This window comes from Corvus hawaiiensis, chromosome 4 (assembly GCF_020740725.1).
Source record: "Corvus hawaiiensis isolate bCorHaw1 chromosome 4, bCorHaw1.pri.cur, whole genome shotgun sequence".
NCBI lineage: Eukaryota > Metazoa > Chordata > Aves > Passeriformes > Corvidae > Corvus > Corvus hawaiiensis.
In genome coordinates, this window is record NC_063216.1 from 33,587,695 (window position 1) to 33,612,627 (window position 24,933).

The 24,933-nt window shown below is 36.9% G+C and overlaps 1 long non-coding RNA gene across 16 annotated transcripts in view; it reads right to left on the reverse strand.

Moving 5' to 3' along the window:
• Window positions 1-24,933, reverse strand: part of LOC125325307 — a 221,711-nt gene that overhangs the window by 17,811 nt on the left and 178,967 nt on the right. For 15 of the 16 annotated variants that reach the window (XR_007203268.1, XR_007203262.1, XR_007203265.1 and 12 more), the window contains 2 exons: window positions 8,657-8,860; window positions 6,237-6,421 (listed from right to left, as the gene is read on the reverse strand). This is a non-coding gene — a long non-coding RNA (uncharacterized LOC125325307). The remainder of the gene's footprint in view (window positions 1-6,236; window positions 6,422-8,656; window positions 8,861-24,933) is intronic. The other variant, XR_007203275.1, reaches the window with a different exon arrangement.

The window sequence follows — 24,933 nt, forward strand, 5'->3', positions numbered from 1 at the left end:
CGTGGACAGAGTTATCTTCCTCTTTGCCTTTCTGTGTTCCAGCAGTTGATGCTTCTCTCTCTCTTTCAGCTACTCCTTGCATAAAGAAGTCAAGCTCTATTGAGGGTGGTGAAGTACTTGACATTAAATGGTCTGGTGTAACATTTTATGACTCACAGCTCCTGATGAATGTGATTTATTAGGGATAAAAGCTTTTTCCTAGGTCAGATGTCTGGACTGAAGAGACAGTTCATTATAGAGGATCACTCATATTTAGCAATGTAATAGAAATGAAGTGATTTTTTTATCATAGGTGTCCAAATCTGACTTGCACCACTACTGTTCTCCTCTTCAGCCGGAGTTAATTGTCAGCTGAACAATGAATGTACCTGGGACTAATTTATTTAGGAATATGTTCCATCTGTAAAGCCTCCACTAATGGAGTACAAGAGGCCATGACTAAAGGATTCAGGTATAAAGTTTAAGACCTTAGATAATTACTTGCAGAAAGTATCATCAGCTCCACATGCCAACTTAGCAAAAAAACCAGAACTATTGAACCTTCTGAAAAAGGGGTACTGTGTTCCCAAAACTAAAGTGACCAGAACAGTTTCTATTCACCATAACTGTGGAATAACAGAGGCAAAAGAAGAAAATAGATTCCAACCAATTCAGACCAAAACATCTGACACTCTTTATAACTATAACCATAGCTACCTACATTGAACCAGGACCACTACAAATATCTTGAGAACGTTTTTGAAAGAACTTTCCATATAAGATAATTAGAACATTACAACTCTAATTATTATTTTGGTACTAATAGGTACAGTACTTACAACCCTTGCTTTTCATTTTGTCAAGACATTGAGGGTAAAGCTTCTGATGGAATTACTGAGTTTCACATGGGAGGTGACCTCTGATTACTTAAGCTCTGAAGCAAAAGAATAAATGGACTGAAAACTGGACATATGCTGTATGGTGACTGATCTATATTAAGAACACTTACACTCTAGATATTCTTTTGTACTACTTTAAGACTTATTTACAGTTTTGCATCCAACTGAACTACTAAGAGGAATTAAATGCATAAATGGAATACCTTAATCTGGGCTGTTCTAAATAAAATCAAGAAACTAAATTTTATTTGTATTTCACTGCACAGATTAAAGTGGTTAAAAGCCTTTCCATGACAATCTGATACATGCAGCCCAACTGTCCTCTTATACACAAAACTGATTTTTTTTTAATTCTTGCAAAAGGAGAAATCTCTGTTGTTGCAAAAGTTCTGTTAATGAGATCTGTTTAATCTTTCTGTTATTTGGTTCTATTCCATTTACTATCTAGACTTATTAAATTTGCAAAATAGCTTGTTTATCTTCATTCTGGGAAAGTAGGTGCCTATAATTTGCAAATATGTTGGTCATAAATAGACCACTTAGATGTTCTTGGCTGGCACATTGTCAATGCACACAATGAGAGAGGCTCCCTCCTCTCTCTCACACACACACACACACGCACACACACTTCTTTTTCTCTCACATACACACACTCAAAAATGTATCCAGTGGAGTAAAATATTCACATTAATACTGGAAGTGATGGAGAAGAACCCCGGTCGACATCCCATCTGGTCCCTTGAATTAAATTTAGAATTCATATGTAATATAGACATTTCTGTCTGAATATCATAAAGCCCTGACACATTCAGGCTTTCATTAAAAAGCTCTGAGATGTGACTTGAATAACAATCTGTCTTAGCTAATTAGTATTTTCAGTTTAGCATATTCACTTTCAAACGTATTGCTGTTTGCACATGGTAATTTAGGTAAACAGAGCCCATCCACAGCTGCATCAATTAACACTGCTAATCAAAACTGAATTCAGGTAATTAGGCACATTTATGCAAAAAATGTGTAATTTGTGGGGAAAGCTAGATCCTTCAGTAATATTTCAATAAGTAGGGGTCTCTTTTTGCAAATAAGGCAAGAATATAATGGTAAATCAGCTCTAACATATACATGATACATAGTCAGTCACAAATATCTAAATTAAATCTTACTAATTGGTCTGTATTTTCAGAAATTTGACTATATTTTTTTCAGATAAATGTTTTCTTCAGTGTTTCTACTTGAAAGAGTGGATTCATTTTTGACAGAAGCTTTAGTGATTTTAAAAGTTAATGTTCCCTGAAGTGGTTTTTGAACTGTTGAACATGATAGTCCAACTTTTTCTCATTTTCAGACAAGAAAACTTTAATGAGAAAGGCCTCAAATTAAAAGTTTTATTTCTTCAAAGAAGGTGCATTTTGGTTTACTTTAAAGAAAAGCTAGAAATTTCTACCACCATCCATTTCAAGAATGTAAAGTAGTAAATACTTCAAAAATATTCAGCCTTGACCTACAAAGTTTCACATCCTTCCCTTTCCCTCACCCAACCCAAAATTTGAAACCTTTCAAAAACTACAAAAAACCCCAAACCCAAACATTTCAGCAGTGTAAGAAACTGCATATTCATAAGAGAATTTTAATTTCTGTTGAAATGGAATGAAGGAATGTTCCTTGAAACATTATACTCCACGAGTTTTCATATGCAGCTATTCAAGTTATTCAAATTCAATTCTCTGTTACACACACTTTCAGAAAGCTACATAAGTCTGATGAACAAGAAATGCAATTATCAACTTGCAGCTAATTTTCTATGATGAAAAGAAATACCTAGGAAATTGCTTTTTTTTAACAGAAGCCTAAAATCAATCTAGTTTTTTTGTATCTTCTCCCCGATTTTACGCTAACTCTGGGGGAAAATACGCAATACATTTTGTGCAGATTTACAACATGGAATATAGAGCTTCTGCTAAAAACATCATTGTGAAGAAAAAGAATTCATTACAACTTTAAGGTCTAACCCTAGGGACCTATTGAAATTGCAGTTTCTTTTGCCATCATACGTAATGCAATGCATATCTCACTACTCAGAAACTCTTCTTTATATAGAAAATTGCAGTTTGTTCCATTATAAAAATATTTTTTAAATGCTGCAGTTAAAATGGCCTTAAACGTTCAATTTTCATTTAGCTATTGGCTGAGTAGCATATTGAAAGAATACTGAAATGACAGGGAAGAAGAAAAATAAAGCCTGTGGCAGGAATAAAATTCTGAACTATTTTCTTTTCAAATAATCATAATGACTACTGCTAATGTTAGAAATGCTGAAAAGATAATTTCTAAACAATTATCAGACCAGCCTAAAAGTGTATGCAGTTTGCTATGCCATTCTCACTAGGAGCAATGGTGGGGGCAAACAAGATTTTAACTGCATCTTTTTTCTGGGGTTTTTTGCAAGAGAGAAACAGTCACCTATGTGACATATCACATGCTAAGCACCTTGCTGATCTCTCACGTGACTTATTAAAATTGACATACAGTGACGATCATCAAAACAATCTTATGTGACCTGTCTCTGAAAGAACCTGCGTGCTAAATGGTTTTTCAAAAGAGCAAAGCAGAAGTTGTAATGACTAACAGTGTTTATTTTGGATGTTGTAGTCTGTAGGAAGTGAGGACAGTGACAACATCCTAGCGCCCCCCTCCTCCACCACCCACATTGTTAGTATTTTTTTGGCTAAAGTAGTCAGATATAGTGTTCCAACAAACTTTCCAGAAATACTTTACTACACTGCCCTGTCTCTTCTGCCTGACTACCTCAGTAAATATAAGCAGACAGTTACGAGAATCTCTTCACTGAACACGTATATATTTAGCATACATCATTACTTCATCATGAATTTTGCTGACGCACTGCCCATTTGAAAATTTGATATCATGCTGGAGTATCGTTATCTCATACAATTTGGAGCGGGTTTTTTTCTGTTTAATAAATATATGGTAGTATTAGCTGATAACAGACAAGGAAATCATGGCTATCTCAAAAAAGAAAATGCTATATATGAAGGTTGGCTGGTAAATAGGTGTTTCTGATACATGTAGCTCCATTTTTTTTTCTCTCCTGTATTTCCCTACTGTAAAATATGGAAAATAATTGAGGCATCTTTCTACTAAAAAAAAAACTTTAAAATTGGATTTTACATACCAATTACTGTTAATTAAAATATGATGGATATGTATGACTTTAAAAAATCTATAAATACTGTTTTCCTCAATTTAAAGAAAAGTTTTATCCTACTCCAAGCATTCAAGAGCATTCTAGAATTATAAGCAAAACAATAAATATTTAAAGTTTTGATTTATTTTCTCCATAGAGCATGCAACCCATTATTCATAACAAAAACTGTTGAAATGCTTCATGTTCCAGGTGTTCATATGGTTAATTCAAGAACATGAATAAATTTTTAGTTTGAGAAAAGCAAAAGCAAGAGCTAAAAGCCAACAATTAGTACTCTACACCTTACATGAGGAGAAAAAGCTCAATAATTTGCAAATGTTGAAGAAAGCGCTAGTTCCATAATTAAAAATCAGGCAGAGATCCTTTTGGCAAATGGATCTCTTTGTTAAACATCCCACTAATCCAAGCCTGAAGGTATAATTCAGTACCCAGGAGGATCCCCTCTATACTTTTGCCAGCTGTTCCATTTAGGTCACTCCACCACAAGTTTAGCTTTTATCTATTCCTCACTTTCTTCACTGGGTCCCAGAAGCAGCAACCTATCTCTCTGAAGACTGTTTAAAGTGTAAATGAAAAGACAAGACAGAAGTGAGCTGCTACCTCAGGGTCCTTAATTTCTGAACTGCAATTCCTTGGACTTCCCTACCTTGACAGATGCAATATGAAATCTTCCTAGATGAAAAGTGAGGAGATAAAGTAAATACAGAATGCAGATGGCACATTCATTATCATTTTAATGCCTTACAGCTGCATGAAAAAAGAGGAAATTTTACTAGGCAGAAAGTCCACTCAAGACCAAACAGTTGTAGCAGCCCTTCTGCCCTTCAGCCCAATTCCCAGCACTACTGCTGTTGGCATGCAAGAAAAAGCCTTCAAAGAGCCATTTCATCTCTTCTCAGGTGGTCAGGGAGAGGTGGCTTCAAGGAGAGGAAGTAAAAAGAAAGAAAGAAAAAAAAAAAAAAAAAAAACCAACCGAAAAGAAAAAAATCCATCCTAGTCTGATCCAGTACAGTGTATGCCAAAGACCATGAAGAGTCCTAGGTGCAGACCGGACGCACTTGCCTCCCTCTTCTGGACTGGCAGGTGAAGGAAAGAGACAGTAATCCTTGAAGGACTTGTTTACACAAGTTAAACCAACCTCAAATAACAAATAACAAAACTACTTCTAATTTACCATTATTTTGGTGCTTTTAACAAAAACGTAATTTCCTAACAAAAGCAACAAAAATACATGAACTAGATCCATTTATAATGGCTCTAGTCAGTGTAAATTTAAGCCCTCAGAGAGTCATTATAGTCCTCCAGAACGACTTTTAGACAGTATGCTGCTTTATAACAACACCCTGATCTCTTACTCTGCAAAAGTTAAGTGTAATTCATTATAAAACAAATCACTGCCCTGACATTCGTCTGCTAAATAAAAATAAAGAGTCAGACACTCTGGGAGGAATTCCTAAGTGTTCAACTTTTAATGAAAGATTTATAAAAAATGCAGCAAGCATATTGCTGAGGTCTTTCCAATTTAATATTAAGTAATAAAGTTTGCACGCACAGATAGGAACTGTAATGTGAAGCAGAATTATAAAATCTATTGGAAATTAACTTTCTAGATTTTTTAAATGCTGTTCAGGAGCATAGCCACAGCAACTGCGACAACCATCTGCAAGACTTTACACATGCAAGTACTCCCACAGGCTTTAGACAACTACTAAGACCATGTCCTGATCCTACCCATCCAGCATGATGTACTGACTACAGCCTAAGAAGCCACTTGTTCACACTTGTAGGAAGGATGGGAATCACAACCCTAAAGCAGCGCAGCAATTCACACACCTGCACTCACCCTGCACTGGAGGAAGTGCTCTGTCAGTCAAAAAGTACAGTTCTGCAAGCTCATACATCTGACTTTTAAGGATTAGGGAAAAGGAAAAAACAACTCAAAGAACAACATAGATACAGCTTTATTCCTAATTCTGCGATGGCTCGCCCAGGTGAGCAACCCATCTGCGATGAGCCGCCCTGTGAGGCTGGCCAGGGACCCTCACCTGTGTCACGCTGCCCCTGCACAGTTCAGCTGGCTCGAGGTCTGCACGAGCAGATAAAGCACATCCGCAGCGACTCGCACTGCTTACCTCACTGATGCTTCCACGCGCTCCTGCCGGTATTCCTGCACGTGAAGGTTCATTGCAGGCAGCTGCTCCCAAGTTCGGCGTCCCCATGGCACGGCTGCTCCGGCGGGAGCGAGCAGAGCAAAGGCAGGTTGCCACTGGCTGGTTCTACCGCAGCCCGGCCGCGCTCTGTCTGCAATCACACCTCACTGAGTGCAAAACGAAAATTAAAACATTTTTTTCTCTTACACTTAGAACAGTATGCTGTATCATTCATGTTTGCATGTAAATTGGACAGAATAATTTACTACTGGCTTTTAATTTCAGAAGGGTTAATCACCTCAGCAAAGGTCAATCAAACTTTAATCTCCAATAAAATTGCAGTAGCTTCAGTCACCTGCAGGACATTTATTATATTCTTATTTCCATGCAAAAGGATGCATCACTAATCTTCTAATTCTTTACATTAGCACATTTGCCATTAACATTTTACTAAAATTATTAATTCCTCCGAAACTATTACAAGAGCTCATTTCTACACATCTCAGAAGATAATCCTGTTAAAAACCAGCCACATCTACTGTGACATTGCTTTAGTTGTCTGCTCTAATCCTCACAATCATTTGATACTCAGCCGAGTTCTAACAATGCATGAAGTCTCAATTACAGAAAATATTACAGGCTTTAGTTTAGAACAACAATATACTGTTTTAGTAACTTAATCTTCCCTATTGTCTGCAATCACAATTCTAATCTATTTTGTCACTATTCACATCATTTTCTATTCAAAACAAAATATAGATTTTTAATTTTGCTTAGCAGCTCTTGAAAAGCAATAATTTCCAAGGATAACTTAAAACCTAAAATCCATTACTGAGGATAAGAATAATAATGATGATAGGAATATGTTTCTGGCCTGGAAAGAAGTATTTCCTCACAAAACAGAAGTCTCTTTTGGGGTAACCCATTAAAAAATAAAGAAATAATTAAAAAAGCAGCTTGTTCTTTCAATTTGGTCTACCAATTAAGAACAATTTATCTGCTATTAAATTGACTGAGAACTGCAAAATCTCTGAAAAATTCACATCAGCATTAGTTTTAAATTACCATTGCAATATCAGCTCAAAACGAGAAAATTATTTAACTCTGAACAGAAAATTGTCAAATATAAAAGAGCACATTCCCTCAAAAATGTTGAGTTTAGATAAGCATCAGCTATGCTAGCTACGCAACAATACATTCCTTCAAAGGTCTACTGTAACAATTCCATCTGAATGCTCAGAACTAGTTTACCTGTAAAGAGACAGAGAAAAGCAACAGAAAACTCAGGGACAGCTCGTTACAGAACCGAAACACAATGCAAGCAATTCATTTCCCAAATTTTAGAAACTGCTACCAAAAAGTCAAAATTTATTGGGCAGAAAAATACTAATACCACCAAAATACATGAGTTTCCCTTATCCTCCTGCCATGGCCATATTAGCTCCTGTGAGAAAGAAATCTTGTGTCTATTTAAAATGGATTTTTTAGCCATAATAACATTTTGACATACCGTAATGTAAATAAACTGTTCTTTCCCATCCCAATATTTCCTTCTCTGTGTCTCTGTCTCTCTCTGTCTCTGTCTCTCTCCTCTTTTTGTTTTAATATATGGCACACAGACAGACACACGCCCCCGTCACTGTCAATATGCACACTCATTAGCAATATGTCAGGCTGGCATTTTCAACACACTCCAGAGCATAACTGAACTACCACACAGTGCACACACACACACGTTAAAATACAATTGCAGAGAAAAAGAGCTCAGTGGAACAATGTTTAACTTGGAAAACTGGGTAAACCTACGAAAGGAGTAAATGAGATTCTCAGGCACTATTTTACAAAGATGCTGTGAATTCCCAGCTAACAGCATCGATGCTTCTCTCTTTTCACACACACACAAACACAAATATACATCTACAAAAAGAGAGCATTTTAGCAAGACATTCTTATGCTGAATTACAGATGCAAGAACACCATTTTTTCTCTGTTTTTTGGGGGGTTTTTCGTATGCCTTATAAGTTACATTCTAACTTGAAGTAATGTATGAAAGAAATACTGCAAAACATAAACCCAAGCTGAACTACCTGTTCATAGAACATAGACTGTCCTTCCAGCTGAGAAAATCATCCACGAAACAACTGCATCCACATTTTTTGCAAAAAGCATCTGGCAAGACACCGAAGACCACTTCGAAAGGGTGAGTATCACTAACTACAGTTTTGATTATTCACCTCTTGACGCCTTGATAAAACATATTTCAGATTGCTATTGCAACTGCTTTAAAATACAACAGAATAGCTGCATGTGACACCCTGAAACGAAAGGTATCATCAAAGGACCACGTACTTCATTTTTCAAAAGAACGTACAGCGGAAAAATGTATAGGGAAAGAAACATACCTTTAGTTATCCCAGTGAACGACTTCTCAGCACATCTACATAGTCCTGCGGCTCCACCAGTGCAAAAGTCAACACTGCTGCGCTTGTGATCTCTGTGACAATGGCATCATACTGCCGGCAATTTTTTCGATTAAACTTCTCAGACATGGTAGCAACTTTGTTAATTATGATATTAGCCAGCTGGCGGGTACAATCAATCATCCACTGTAAGAAAGCCAGACAAAGAGACATCTAATCATTGCAACCAGAGCAGATAAATTTTGTTCCTTTCTTATACGTGTCACAGATTTTATCCCTCCTGACCCTCTACACAGCCATCGACTGTCAAATTTAGATTCAGCAAGCTCCCAGCTTTTCTTTATCCCTGCCTTAGATCTGAAACTCCTGGTTATCGGGAAGACAAGCGTCACCAGCTGTCTCAGAACAGGAAGGCAATCAGGTGAATAGTACTTATTATCTCTCATTGCCTTCTGAGGAGCAACAAGATTGATTTTGCACCAACAACACATCCAGATCTCAGGCACAGCAACTACAGTGTGAAGTCTAGAATGGAGTGCATACATAAAGCTGACCTCAGCCTTCATTAATACTGCATACCAAAAGTTTGAGGGCTGTTCTTTTATAGCTTTGTTTTGTCTTGAGTTTTTTGGGGTTTTTTGATTGTTCTTCTTCCCCTAACAAAACTCTTAATTTTTTTTTCTCCAAAGCTGCGCTGGATATTCTCTTATTCCGGGCCTCCTTCCCCCCACCTCAGAAAGACCAGGCAAGCAGACCGCAGCGTTACTCCAGGGACTCTGTTTCACAGTTGGGTAGTCTTAATTGGGCCCACAGAAGCAGTTAGCTACCATTAAAGGCTTCTCTGTATACATCTTCCTCCCAACTAGTCTGATCATACATAAAACCCCAAAGTGAAGCCTACGCGTGGAGAAGGTTAAACACTCAAATACGTTATAAACCCAAAATATAAGAGTATCCTAACAGAATCTGAGCTGACAGTGAATTTCAGCAATGGTCTAGAAAACAGGAATATATTTGGGCTTTTCACTTAGAGCAGCGTTAAACAATCATGCGCTCTTAGTGTAAGACATTTTTTTACAAACCAAATACAATGCAAAGTAGTGGAAGGTAGTTAATATGAAGTAGAAACAAAGGTTACAATAGAACAAAAGCTATCAGAATAATGCATTCTGGTACAAGAAACCCCACCGACTAACTTGATACATTTCGAAATGCCTGCCGACAGCTCCATTTAACAAGAGTATGTTAATCATTGAATATAAATTTATAAGGACGTGCAAAAATTTTTAGGATCAGTTTTGGATTCTTGGTACATTGGCTGCCCTGGCACTTGGACCAAAGACTGTTTTTCCAAAACCATATCTCTTCAGACCAAGTGATCTTATGTTTACTTCGCCTTAACTGAAAGCTAGTTTAATATTTAAGGTGTATCCAGCAATACTGTCTCAATCATGAAGATGATTTTCTGGACTTTACAGCATAAAATTATCTCTGTTTTCACTAAAAACAATACACGTTTTCTTGAAAGTTTTCACATGCAATTTAGCTAACATTTTCACACTTTCTTGAAATGCAAACAGAAGATATCAACAGTTAGAAAATAGCAGCTACCTGACCTTGCTCCCTTGAAATTCAAGTGTTGCAGAGCTTTCTTTGCCTTTAGAAGTCAAATTTTTCTGCTGTGTAACTTCCTCATTTGGAAAGTTTAGGAGGCTGAATATATAGGAATCGTAATGGTGTTCATAACTCATTATTAAACACAGCCAATTGCTTCCTAATATTTGTTGGAAAGGATGAGGACAAGAAATAAATTACATTCTCAAATGTGATGTCATTGTTTCATTAATCTTGGATGACTGAAGTATTCAACCAGCTTCTCAGGCAGATATTGAAGGCTACACCAGTTCTGCTTTGCATCCTATATCCAAATTGTTAACAAATTGAGATCTAGCTCAAGTACCTTCACAAGACATTGTCACCAATGCAATGGCAGACACTGTTAGAAACCCCTGAGTAATTCACTTCATTAAAATATCTACCACCAAGAGAATTTTACTCAGAAGGAAGATCTCCGTGAACTATTTGTTCTCATTTCTATTGCTGTACTCAAATCAGACCTTGCTTTCTTTACGCAGCAGTTAAATATGAAGAAATAGTCTTGATTTTAGCACAGAGATTTAAGGCAAGAAGAAATAGCCGAGCGTATCAAATGAATGAGGGACTTGGGAAGGATAGGAAAATAGGATGCTGCCATAACTACCGATTCATTTTTCTGGAAGGTTAACCAAAATCATCAGATACATAAGGCTATCCCCAGCAGTCTCTCCAGTCAGCCACCAGCATAGACCTGTCTAGGTTTCTAAGCTGTCAGAACAGATCTGAGCTGGCAAAACAGAAAACAAATAGGATGGTCTCTGACAGATTCAGATATACCTGACCAATTATTTAAAGAAGCATGAAAGAAGGATCAAACTTGGGACCCCAGCAGAACGTGCTTTTGTCCATTTTCAATAACTGCATCAGGTTTTTCTCTTATTCACACTTTTTTTTCCTTTTCATTACTTCGGAATTCACTGTGGAAAAATATGGAATTAACTTCACCTACCCTCAGCTATAATAAAAAAAGCAACCAGGCTCTTCACTATGATCTCCTCTGACATCACTAGGATGGACAGCATGACAGGAATCTGCTGAGCATGAATTATTATACCCATTTCCATACTTGGATACTGGTAGAACAACTTATACACTGGATGGATGTACTAGCTCTCTCTACTATCTGTCGTGAATACTGCAATACTGGTCTGAATTCAGTTTTAACGCTGCTTGAATCAGGAGGCTGGACTAGTTCACCTCTGGATGTCTCTTCCAAATTGAATTATTCTATTTATCTATGAACTAAGGCAAAAGCAACATAAATATTAAAAGTTATGAGATTATCCAAATTACAGGAATTAAATATGTAATTTTTTCAGGAGTGCAGGACACTTCCTCTGAGTGTTTTGGCCCTCAATTTCTTAAGCCTTTTGAAAAATCAGCCATATTTGTTTGGGGTTTTTGTCCCCTGTCCATTGAGACAAAAATATTAGAATTACCAAATCCTCCATACATTAAGAGGTTCAGAGAAAAGGAAACATATCAAGGGGAATACACAAAGGAAGTGCAAAAAGACCTCCATGGAAGCAACTAGACAACATAATTGATATAGGAGGAGAAAAGGAAAGTAAGTGGTAAAGCAGGAGTAAACTCAGGGTCAGATAAAAGAAAAATTTCATTAGAATGGAGGGAGATAAAAAAAGGATAGGCCATGGTTAATTAAAAGTATCACTTTAAGAAAAGAAAACATTAGCCATGACCATAGTAATGGTGGTACAGGCTCAAAAGAGATGTTTATTCTGGTAAAGACAGGATTACTCCAGGATTTCCACAGTATTTGCTACGTTCTTAGAACACAGAATATTGGGGGGGGGGGAACAAAACACCAAAAGAAACAAAAAACTCTTTAAAATCCCAAAGATCCAATGAAGAAAGAAGTATAGAAAAGACTAGGATCCATTATCTAAACAAAAAAACCCCCCAAAATAAAACAACCTATCCATAAGCTTAACTTTGAAAATGTCCATCTAATAAACCTTCCATTGTACTCTCATAAATCCTGTAAATCTTCCATTCAGTACCTCGTTACAAAAAATTCAGTGAAATTAAGCAATAATATATGTAAATTATACATTTAAAATAATGAACAATGTAATGAAAGGAGCACTCTTCACGTTGCAATCCAGAGGGCTTTTAAATTAACTTTTAATGCTCAGTGGCTGCCAATTAATGAGGAGCCTACATGTTTGATTGTGCTACAAAACACAAACGAGGAGAAGGAAAAGTGTAACACAAGGGCACAAAGCCAGTGCAGGATGGTACACTTATACCAGTGCACAGCCTTAAGGGAACACATGTAGCAGAGCCTGGGTCCAAGGACCCAAGCCTGTCTGCGGTGAACCTTTTCCTGAAATCAGGAGCTTTGAAGGCTTGGTGACAGACTGACCCTCTCACTCACTGATTCCCCCCTCATTCCAAGAAAGAACATATGTAACTACAGACAGGGAGCTTATGATATAATTTCTCATTTTGGCACGTCACATGCATCTGAAATAGTCATGGATGTTTTTACTTTTAAATTTTGCTTTAAGCAGTTAGCCTGCAGTATAAACTGCACACATATTCCACTGAAAAGAATGAAATAATAAAGTTGCACGGTGCAGAACAATGTCTGCAAAGGTCACACATAGCTTCTCGAGGGGGAAGCGCCATGAGGCAGATGTGAAGAGGCCATGTGTTGTGTCAGTCCTTAGCACAGAATGAACAGAGGTGAAATATTAATTCATTGCAAGGAAAACAATCTTGCCTGTATTCTAGGAACTGACAAAGAAAGAAAAAGGTTAAAAAGAACATTTCTCTACCTGCAGCATGATGAACAGGTCCAGGTTTATCCCACTTTAATATTGTCAGGACACGTGAAGTAAAGTACTTTTGTTCTGTCCTGCTGTGGCCAGATGCAAACAAGCCTGAAAGCTGCAAATGTTTTTTCCTTGCCACTCCCTTTCACCAGTGCTCTGTTATTTTGTTACTTACACTAGTAGTCAGACATATCTCTTCTGAAACTGACCATTAAGAATATAGACACTGCATATATATACACCAGCATCCTGCCTTTGACAATGTCCAGCAGCAGGTGTCCAATAAAAAACGTAAGGGCAAGCAAGGAACAATTTTCTTTCTTGATGTACGCTCCCAACTTGTACCCACTCATGGCATGGAACTTAGCACAAAGCCAGGATGGCTTAATGCAACACATTTGACAAGAATTTTAATACAGTTACCTACATAACAGAATGACCCAAAAAATCAGTACCAAGGGTGCACGGTTAAATAACTGACAACATATCTGTAACAGAAATGCTCATGGGAATAAGAAAGTAAGACTGAGCTGAAAGAATTAATCTGTCTTAAACTGTTTGTTTGCCTATTTTTTAAAAAGTTGTTTGCTAAAATTCAGACTAACAATTCTGGATTTGAAGTGGGGCTGGGGGTTGTATCATTCTGTAAAGATGAGGCAATAAAAAACTTGCACTGTCTTAATGAAAAGGCAGTATATAAAGCACCTTCCCAGAGAGCCGCTCACTAGGTCAAGTGAGACATCTGAGCACCACAACTCCAGGAGCTAGTAACAGTTCTTCCCTAAATGCACTGTTTGCACTATTTTACAGGAAACTTATTCCCAGTGTTGTGGTTAAAAAGTCTTTTCTACAGCCTGAAGGCATCTCCTATGCAAAAGTTCTCACCTGCAGTAAGCTGGAACTGGGATGGCAGATACACACACACATAGAACAGAGTAACAACTGAATTAAACCAATGCTCTGGAGACAACAAACACAAAATACATTGGAGGAAACATATTGCCATGCTACAGCAACACAATCTCTTTAGATTATATGGTACTTACATTTAATGTGTCATTTTATCTTTTTCCCCAAAATAAAAAATGCGCTTACAGCTGAAGTAGTCTCATAAAATTATCCATTTTGTCTGAATAAAATTGGAACATGTAAAACACTAATAATGTGGCAGAAACAAACTCTGGTACGTGACCCATTAGAAAGGTTGTAACTTCAATGATTCAATCGAAGTGACATAAGCCAAAACACCAAACTGACAGGAAAATTTAAAAAAAAAAGTAAAATCCAACAACATAAACCACTAAAATTGTCTGATTATAATTCATTAAAAATAAAGTATAGAGTTAATGTAGCTACATTTTGGGTCTGGATTCTAAAAGATATGTCTCAAATTGTGAAACTGCCCAACACAGGCCTCCAGGATATTAATAATTTTCTAAATTCACTTAATGATCTTCTTTCAATACAAATAGTTAATTTCCTGACAGATAATACTCTACAACTGATTAATTTCAGAGCAGTAAAAAGGCAACCGCTCCAAAGGCGAATTAAAAAAATTATAACAAGGAGGCCAAGTCAGTCATCACTTTTTTTCCCAAATTCTTAATTTCTTTCTTATATATTTTTAAACTGGTTTTCACATCAATGTCAGTTCTCTGTTATTTTCAGCATTTGATGACAGAGAGCTCTTACAGAGTCTTATGTCAAGAAGTACCTAAAAGAAGAAGGTGTAACAGTAAGAGAAGCGTAGTCTGGGGGTTTGGGAGGTTTTTAGTTTGCTTGTTTGGGGAGAAGATACTTATTGTATCAGGCAAAAATTATCGTATGACCTTTTTTGCAGCAACAGTAGATGTAATTGTATTATATCAGATTCAGGTCTCTTCTTACTTTTTCATTACAGAAATTATCATTAGGAACATGTTATCTACCTATGTCACAGTGAAATCAAGCCTAACATAAGTAATTTTGTGAGGCTACGGTTCCTTTCAAATTAAGCCTAACAAGTTCAAAAGTAAAAATGCTGTTCTTTCCCAAAAGTTACTGTTTTATGCTTTTTTCCCCCCTCACTTATAAAGATGGTATTTTCACAAGGATACTGAAAGATTCTCCTGTGATGTGACTGAATGGGTCTTATGTCATTGACCAAAGAAGCACCGCTGGAGGATCCATCTCCATTTTTAAATGTCGGTTTCTCCACCACACAACAGTCAACTGCCCCAGGTTTTACCACACCAAACATGGAAGTGGACGTTCTGCATAAGGAGCCCTCTCCAGATAAAGAGCATTAAAAAAACCCCACAAAAACTTTAGTGTCCAAATGCTAGCTGTTCCCAAAGGGACAAAATATGATGAGTATACGCAGCAAAATAGGGAACAGCTCTGAGTATGCCACACATGTAAGATGCTAGACTGCAGTGAAATATATCAAACCTCTTATGAGCAAAGACTCAAGAGTTTTGCTGCTGTAGACCTCTTTGCTCATTTGAAAACGCTCTTTCCACTCCAGCATTATTGATCATGAGAAAAATTAAACTGCTATTCTCACTTAAAGCTGAACATTGATATAAATATTTTTAAGAACAGAATTTAAACTCTATTGTATAAGTAAAGGAATCAATGATACCATTAGAAAATGCTCTGTTGATGGTGCTAGTGTCAACTAAAAAGTATAATGAAAATTTTTAATTTGTTGGATTCATTTGAAAAAGTGTAATCCCTTGCTGGTTGTCAAACTTAGGATGGGGGTGGGGAAGATAACCCAAAATGTAACTGTAGCTCAGCATTTAACTGAGCTAGAACATGGAATTTTGGATGTCTTTAAATCAAAATTGCCTGGAATAGAATAAACCCACAGTTAAGAAAAAGTATAACTTCTTAACAATTCTTAAGGAGCTGATTAATTTTGAACAGGAATTTAGAAGGGAAGAACTTAAATATATGCCCATATGTCAGCTTGTCGAGGCGATACACCTCAAGTTCTGCATTATACCAGCTCTGCCGACTACTGCTCAATGCCACTGTAGTTAGGTGTGGACACCCAGTAGCAGGCTGCTCCAAATGCCTGTACTGTCACATCCTATTTCTTTGGCATTTCCACTTTTTATCACAAATACCAGGTGCAGTAATCTGTAAGTTTTTAAAAAATTACTCTAATCCCTTTTAAGGAGTCTGATCAAGGCTCCAAAATGCAAAGTGCCAACCCTAAAAACAACATGGCTCTCGGAGTCTTTGCCTGTGTTTTAAATACCCGTACCAACTTAATTATCATAATGTTAAAGCTGTGCAATCAAGTTCATTGAAAATAAAGAGTCATGCCAAAAGAACAAAGTAAAATTGATGTATTCAAGTGGAAAAAAGTAAAATAAACAAAATAAAGCTTTAGCTAGAAGTTAGGAAGATCATGCATTAAGATGAAAGATGAAACAGATGCAATACACAGCAAAGATCAAAGAGCTCCATCAATTCATTCTGAGAGTCAAAATCCAGCTGAGCATGGGAGCCCTGTCCGCATAATAAGAAAGGTTGACTAAAACATAGGGATTAAACAGATGAGCTGTCTCTAGTGAATGTATGGCACAGGAAGCCCTGCTGAGCCACTTGTAAAGACACTTTGGAATTGTACACCTGCTACTCCACAGTGAAACCTACAGGAAGCCAGCCTGCAAGGGGAAAGAAACCCACTAATGGACTAAATAGCTATCTTTAAGAGGAAAAAAAAAAAAAAAAAAGAGTCCATACAAGAAAACAGCAGCTAACAGATTTGCTCTTTCCCCTCCATTTCATTTATTTACCAAATATTTCCATCACAAATGACTATAAAGAAATTGTTATCACCACCCTCTCGTTCCCTTGAAAGAAAAGAAAAAAGCTTAGCAGTTAAACTATCAACACTACCATCCATATATAGCGGGATCAGCCTAGTATTCTCAATGAAGCTATCTGTCACAATATTACTGGTTTGGAAGCTCTTTTTGTACTCCAGCACAGTAAATGGCCAAATCTCTAATAACTTCAGTGCTGTGGGATTAAGTGTGATGGTCAGTAAAATTTATATTATTTCCAATACTGATGGCATTTAAAGTAAGTTTATATAAAAATCTTCATTTTTCTCATCCACATAATGGATACAGGTGGAGACATTTCAATCAAAATTCACAGGTAACGGTTAGTTTCTCTTCTGTCACGATTGGTAACATGAAACAAAACTAGAAAAAAGTTAACAGTTGTTAACAACAGGTAAGAAACACTATTCAATTTAGTTAATTCATTCATCAACTCTGATATTAAAGTAAAATTCCTATGACATGCATGTAGCCATAAACACAGCCCTCTCACAAAAAAAAAAGGAAAATGTAGGGCTAGCAGTCACTCCATGGCTCAAAGTATCAGAACTGCAGGGGTTTCCAACACCTCTGACAGGATCAGTGCTATGCATTACACCTCCTTGCAAAGAACGGATAAGGGAAATCCTCACATCAGAAGATGGCAAACCGTAACTTAAAACAATCAGGAAGCAAAGCCATTTGAATGCATACATGCTCTCAAGTTTAAGGCTTTGCTTTCTGACAGGTGTACAATTAATGTCCACCACGGGCTACAGGTGGTTCTATATTTATTTTTCAAATGAATGTTACTAACCTGCTCGTCCCATGAATGTTATTTACAATCGTGTATTTTTTTCTTGTTTTAGCTGACAGGACAATCTCCTCAAGGATCTGGGCAGAGCTGATATATTTGATTTTCAGGTTATCTACTGCCTGCAGATACAAGCACTTTGATTGTTTACAATGCAGGAGTAATTGGTAACCGTTAAATAACTCCAGAGACTGATTTAAGAGTCCTTCACCTACTGCATGAAAGTAGGGCTTCATCCCACAGTCCCTAATCTGGCTAAATACTTAAAGATTTCACCATGAAAACAGGATATTAAAAAATTAGCAAATGCAATGGTAATTTAATCATCAATCACATACAAGCATTATATTCAGTTTTTAATGATTTCAATTCAATTTATATTCCAAAGTGGAAATTAAAATAAGAAACAAGCATGTTCTCTCATTGCACTTCCAAAATCAGTTGCAAATATTAATTTTTGTAACACAGTTTAAAGCAGGATTTCTAGTGCTGCTTTCAAGCCAAAATGAGAACACGAAAACAAAATTCAGCCAGTATTCCAATGAGAAATTTCACGTGTTGTTAAATTGGTGATAGATTACTTGTGATTGCATAGGTTCAGGTTGCGGATAATATTTAAAATAACTTTCCAAAGGATTTGCCTGGTCTTGCACAGTCAAATAGAATTACTTAGCTATAAACAAATCAGGCAAAAAGTCACAGAGAGCATTTTAACTATTTTCTGACACCATTTTATGGTCACTGAAGTTTCCTGCTTCACAAAATGGTGTGGAAGCACAATACTGTTATGAACACACTGTTTGTTGATAGAACCCCTCTGAACTTAGCATTTTATACTGGAAAACACCAGTGAAATACATCATTGAAGATATCACACATTGCCAGACAGCACCATCATGGATGTAGCCTAAATGAAACACTAAAGCACACTGTGGGAGGCCATCCAGCTACAACTGCAGTGAGCTCACCGTGCCCGTGTCTCACCACAGAGCCCACATTCACCATGCTTTGAGGAGCAAGGCTGAAGTATGCAGCAGGAGACGGGGTATCTCTTGTCATTCTCTGCCCCTCTGGCTCCTTTGGGGAGTGCAGGACCAAGACTTCTCCCTGCTTCAATGTAAAAGTAATGTGGGTGCTTAAGGACTGATCAGCAGCGGCTTCCCGCAAGAGCAGCTCCACCTGTTTGTGGACCAAAGGACGCACCAGTGGCAGAGCAGCCCCACCTGTGCAGCACCACGGCTGCTCTAAGGAGTCACAGGATCCTCTTCTGTTCCACGTGAGTCTAACTGCAACCCCTCAATCTCACCTGGACAGAGCTTTCTCTCCAAGCAGAAAACTTAGGGAAAACTGAGATTGCTCCCAAATCATTAACAATGCCAATTGCCTGACTTCTTGGGGCATAAACATACTTGTTAGCACGCTGTAAATTAGTCAAGTGGAAGCCCAAGCTTTTACAATTTACAGCCAACAGCAAATGACACCAGGGCTCCTGCAAATCCCAGCTGCACATCCTGCAAAAATCACGTAAGATATATAGCAGAGACTGAGCCAACTGCTCTTCCAAGTAACCTGGTGGATGTACTATCACAAATTTCACCGCCCATGGGCGAATCACAATATGCTCAGACCAAATCACAAGTGATTTCATAGAGGCGTTTCAAACACTTTTCTCCCAAGAGAGAGCTGCCACCTTGAAAAATTTCAACCTGTTTACCCAGCTGTTTTAGTCCTACAGCTGTCATTTAAAAGGTCATAAACATTCCTTTTTATAATGAGGTAATGATTTACCTTCTCCTGCTGGACAGTTTTGCATGAACTATTGAAGTAACTTTTGTGTTGAAAGTTTACCATTGAAAATTTTAGAACAGTATGTGAGCCACTCAGAAGGTCATGATAAGTCAGATACAGAAGTTATCTCTGTTGTTCATTTAACCACTAGGCTCCTATGCAAGTCCCACAGTGGGACGTATGTACTCATTTATTTGTTCTGCTTTTACATTTGCATACTACATCCCCAGCTCTGTTGCTCTGAATTTTTTTAAACATCTATGTATATAGAATTGGTAGAAGGTAAATAATACATTATCTCACTCTTTCAAGTAAAATTTAAAAAAAAGCAACAAAAATCTTTTACAAGTTTATAGTTAATGTGGAATTGTAAGAAAAAACCCAAATATTTGGACATACTTGTAAGTATGCTAAACAAGGCAAAAAGTATTGCCCTCACACCTAATTCTGAAACATTTCTTCTTTGTGTCTGCCTCAAACCAGGCTTATGTTTGGCTCAACACTAAATAAGAACTGTGATAATTTAAAACTTTTTATATGGAGGCAGGAGTAAAATTTTCCAAGTTGTACTGACATGTTCACGTGTGCAAGAGACACAGAATTAATTAGTTTTGCATACTACTCTGGCTCATGTCTACAACCTTACTTTTCTGAATTTCGTTTCCTAGACTAAAAGTGTAGTTCTTCTTATTTCTTGATGGAGAAAATCAGAGAATAAGCTAAAGCAAAAGAAGTGTCATTTCAGGGACTAGAGTTATTAGCATACCTTTTTTTCTTTTCTGTCCTAACTTCCAGTTTGTTTGAAAGTCTTAACATCCATTTTACTCTAACCTTGGTTTTTCAGTTACACATCAATCAGAAAAATATATTCTGAAGTAAAAAAAAGTATTAAAATTGATACAAGGTTGTCAAATGTGAGGTGAATTTTAGTCATATCACACAGAGAAAACCCTGCCTTATATGAAAGCATCCATTAACAGGTATTCTTTTTTTTGTTTAAATGTAAGATAAGATATAATAGCACATGCAAACTGTATATGTTGTTATACCCCACGTGAATTCTGTTGTTGCAATTTGCTTTGACACCATGTCATGAATAAACAAACTCTGTGTCAAATTTAAATACTTAAGTTTCATCTTGATACCTCACTGTCTCTCGGTTCAGCTTCATTTAGAGTGGATCAGGTATGAGAGAAGAGTAAAGGAGCTCGACCTGCAGTTTATATCTCCAGCAAAGATGAGATACAAATGAAATTAATCAAAAACAAACAACAAAAAAAAGAGACAAGAACTAAACGAAACCAAAAAAAACCCCAAACCAACCAATTTCCTATTAGGTTTACAATAGATGCCCCTATACAAAGCCCAACCATATTTCCTCAGTCTTCCAGGTTCAACTTCCACTGATCAAGATAAAACAGCATGATAATGTATATGTCATCATGCATACCTACATGCATAGGAAAAACTTTTAAAGTCTTCTAGAGCTCATAGTCTGAGCCCTTCGCAATGGATTACTAGCATTTCTTCAAGTGATTTCAGACACCAAATGTTACAAACGGATTTAAATCTGACTCACTTCAGCAATGATCATGCATTTACTGTAGTTTTCATTATATCAAAAATACTTCAGCTTCATCAGCAACAGATGAATTAATTATTTTTTTTATTAATTCAAATGATCTTTTTTCCAATTTTTTATAAGCCCCAAGGTTCTTTCAGCAATATTGGTTCCTTCTCTGTTCCATAAGATCATAATCAATCTCTATTATTGTCATGAAAATGGTATTTGTCACTTTGCTGAGAAAAAAATAATCAATACGTCTTGCAGAGTAGAATAGGAATTTAATGCAGTGAATTGATGTCTGTTAGAGAAATTTAGCTTGCCAGCAGTTTGGGACAAGCTAATAGAAAACCAAAAAATTCACTGAAGGTTGACAGATGAATACACAGACATGCCACAAAAATTAATATTTGGGCACTTTGTATAGCCTGTCATTTCATATGCTGGAGAGAAAATAGATGTAGACAAGCATATCCCTCAGGAAATCCTTTTGGTTTTTAAAAGGCAAAAGCCTTTAAAAAGCATGTAAAAATAAATTCTTCACCGTATTATTTTTATGTTTATATAAGTTTCTGAAAATTAAGTATTCTGAAACAATCTTCCATGTAAATATTTTGCTTCAGACATCATACTGAATATGAAAACGCTGCCAAGTGATAAAATAACACAAAGTTTCTGAGTCAATACTAAATTCCTGATCCTTCTGGATAACACTACATTGCAAAAACAAATCAGAGCATTGCTTCAAAAATTAGTACAGAAACTGAACAACGGTACTGCTCACAAAATGTTCTGGATCATGAAGAAGAAAAAAATGCCCAAATAAAATTTTCATAACCAATACATAGAAGGAGATGCAGCCATATTTTTCATGCCAAATACAATACCCTCAAAGGAGCTGCTAGAATTATTTGAGCCTTATTAAAAGAAAGTTACACTTTAGGAACAAAATCCCCCTTTCTGTCTGTTGCCATCTGCAGAAGCTGTCAAAACACTCCACCTTCCAATTACATGCTTTCTGTCTTTCACTTGCTCTACGATAAGCCTATAATCTGTTTAATTCCCTTGTTTGGTTGGTTTAATGAACAATGCTTTTAAGTAGCAGGGCTTGATAAACCCAGCATCCACAACAAGCAAGCTGCAGTTATCCCTCCCTCCAGGAGAGCATCAGAACCACTGACTGCAGAGACAACATGCTGGCCGCAGCAGGAAGCAGCACAGGGCACCTAGCTTTGGATTTCTGTTGCACCACTTTCTGAATTCCATTCTTCCTATGAAATCTGCTGAGTCTAGGTTGGATATAAACGGCACACTGTCTTCACGGTCCTGCCTGTGGTTCCCAGAAAACTCTAAAAGTATGAATATCAGGTACCCACCAGGTCAAAGAGAAGCAAACAGGTCTCTAAATGCCTAAGAAGGCAACCAGCTGATTGTTTGTGGTGAAACTTTCATGCTGTCATTCCAGAGACTTCAAGTAAGCCTGGCATATGAGCCCTGTTTTAGTAGGAGGAACAGCTTTTTGTCACATGCAAAAGAGCATTCTTGGGCAAAAGGACAGGATGCTAAAGATGTCAGGAATTTTACATGGAAACACAAATGTTTAAACATAAGAGAACAGAAGGGACAAAATTTAACACCTCCTTGCCTGTAAAACTGAAATAACACCAGGCAGCAGAGGTCTACAATAAGGTGGACATTGAAGAAAATATGCATCTCCTACTGCCTTCACCATTCTGTCATGGATTTAAAAATACCCATGTGAATAAGAGCCCCTGCCACTCCTGCACTCCTTTCTGATGGCAATGCTGCTAACTGTCCTTTCTGATGGCATCAGAAACTTGATATAGGAAGTGAAGAAATGTTAACATTACTGAAGTTCTCCAAAAATAGGGAACTTAATCTAATTTTTTCCTAATTTGTAAAAGAATTTGACCTTCAACCTGATGCAAAATCCAGCTGAGTTTCCACCACTGCAAAATTTAAGTTAAACAATAAAAGGAGAATAAGCTTCTATTGAGACTGTGCCAGGCACAATTTTGCAAGCCTAATAGAAAACAAACAGCAACACTACTTTTAAGAAAGTTATGCATTCTTAAAAAACAAAGGATATCATACTCCATAGGAATTTCACAACACTAAAGTAGGAGGTCCCAAAAGCCAACTGTGTGGTCTTTATTTCACAACTGAGTTCCAGCTGCTATTGTACATTATAAGATCATGCAGCTGATGGTATATGACAAGAAGTGGTTGATGACAAGAAATCAGTGTTGCATGACATTGTCAACATTGCATGAGTGCAAACATTTGTGGTTCACCCTAGGAAAGGTAAAGGGTTATTACAGAAGGTGACAGAGTGTTAGTAGAGCTAGTTCAAAATAGGAAATGTTCTGTTATACACTGTCAAGTCTGATGCATCGGATTTGCATGTGTGGTGAGAAAATGAACACACATGTTATGCCCTGGGAGTTACATATGTATTTTTGTCAGAAGTGCAAAGCACAGTTTGGCATAAATGCAAGCCGTTAGAGAATTTATCAGAGCTGTAAGCACTTGCAGCATCACTGGCTCCACATGAATGTATACACTGAATCTCTTTCATGATCAGTTGTGAAGATATAAGCATAAACTCAGTATTAAGCATGGATATTTTTTGTAATCAGTATGGTGGACCCTGAGGGAAATACACCCATTGAATTTTCCTTAGGCTTTCTAAGATAATTTGTATAAGACTGATGATGAATTTCAATAGGTTTGAAAGCTCAGTCCCATTGAGGAAAAGGGTAATAGTTATTTCCCAATTAAACTTTCAGATTAGCTTACTGACAAAGGGACATAAATTTGAACCCACAGCATACATTAACATTAGATGAGCTTCTACTGAAGATGGTAAATTTTCAGATGTTTTTTCTTAATTTCACAAATATTTTTCAGTCATTTCCATAAGACCAGCCAGAAATTCTGCTGTATTCATAGAACAGACTAACAAGTAACAGTAGTGGCTTGGAAACACCTTCCATCTTTAATATACTCCCCAGTCACCAAGTGAGAATCATACCATGTAAACATTTCTAGCACTTGTTATTAATGCAAAACCATCTGTAGGAATCTGTTCTACTTTAAAGCCTTCTTTCCCATTTTCTAAACACAATCATAATGTAGTCTGTTTCCTCTGAAACACAAAACATTTTCAGGGTCTATGTGAATACTTTTTCCAATAAGACTCAATAAAATTATGATGCAAGGGCATGATCCTCCATCCACTAAAGTTAATGAAAAGTGTACTCTGGTTTAAACAGTACAGAAAGAATGTCTACAACAAGAAATTAAACGCAGCCAAAACTGTGGACTTTCTATCTAACATCTGGCCCCATTTACAAGTATCAGTCAAGAGCATTAAATAAAGACAAATCAAATGCCTTACAAAATGTCTCCAGCTTCAGTTCCCTTGCAGCTCCAATGTTCATTAACATTAACATACATTTGCTTCAGGTGGAAAAGAGTTTTTAAAAAATACCAAGTAGGTATCATCTCGATTTCTCATTTTGCTATTGACCAAGCAATAACAGTTGACTGCTAACTACTGAATCACTACTAGTTGAATTTGGATCTGATCTCTTTTATGAAATAGAAGGCTTTATATCATACAGATTTTCTTCTGAGTAATCTCTTTCCCCTCACTTCATATTTGCAAATGAACTTAACTGATCAGCGGTTCATATGGTATTGAAGAAAAACTTATGACAAATACAAAAAAATCTTCTAATTTCTTCTCAAAATCTTACCTTCATTTTCAAGAAAAACCATCATAGGCACTTTGC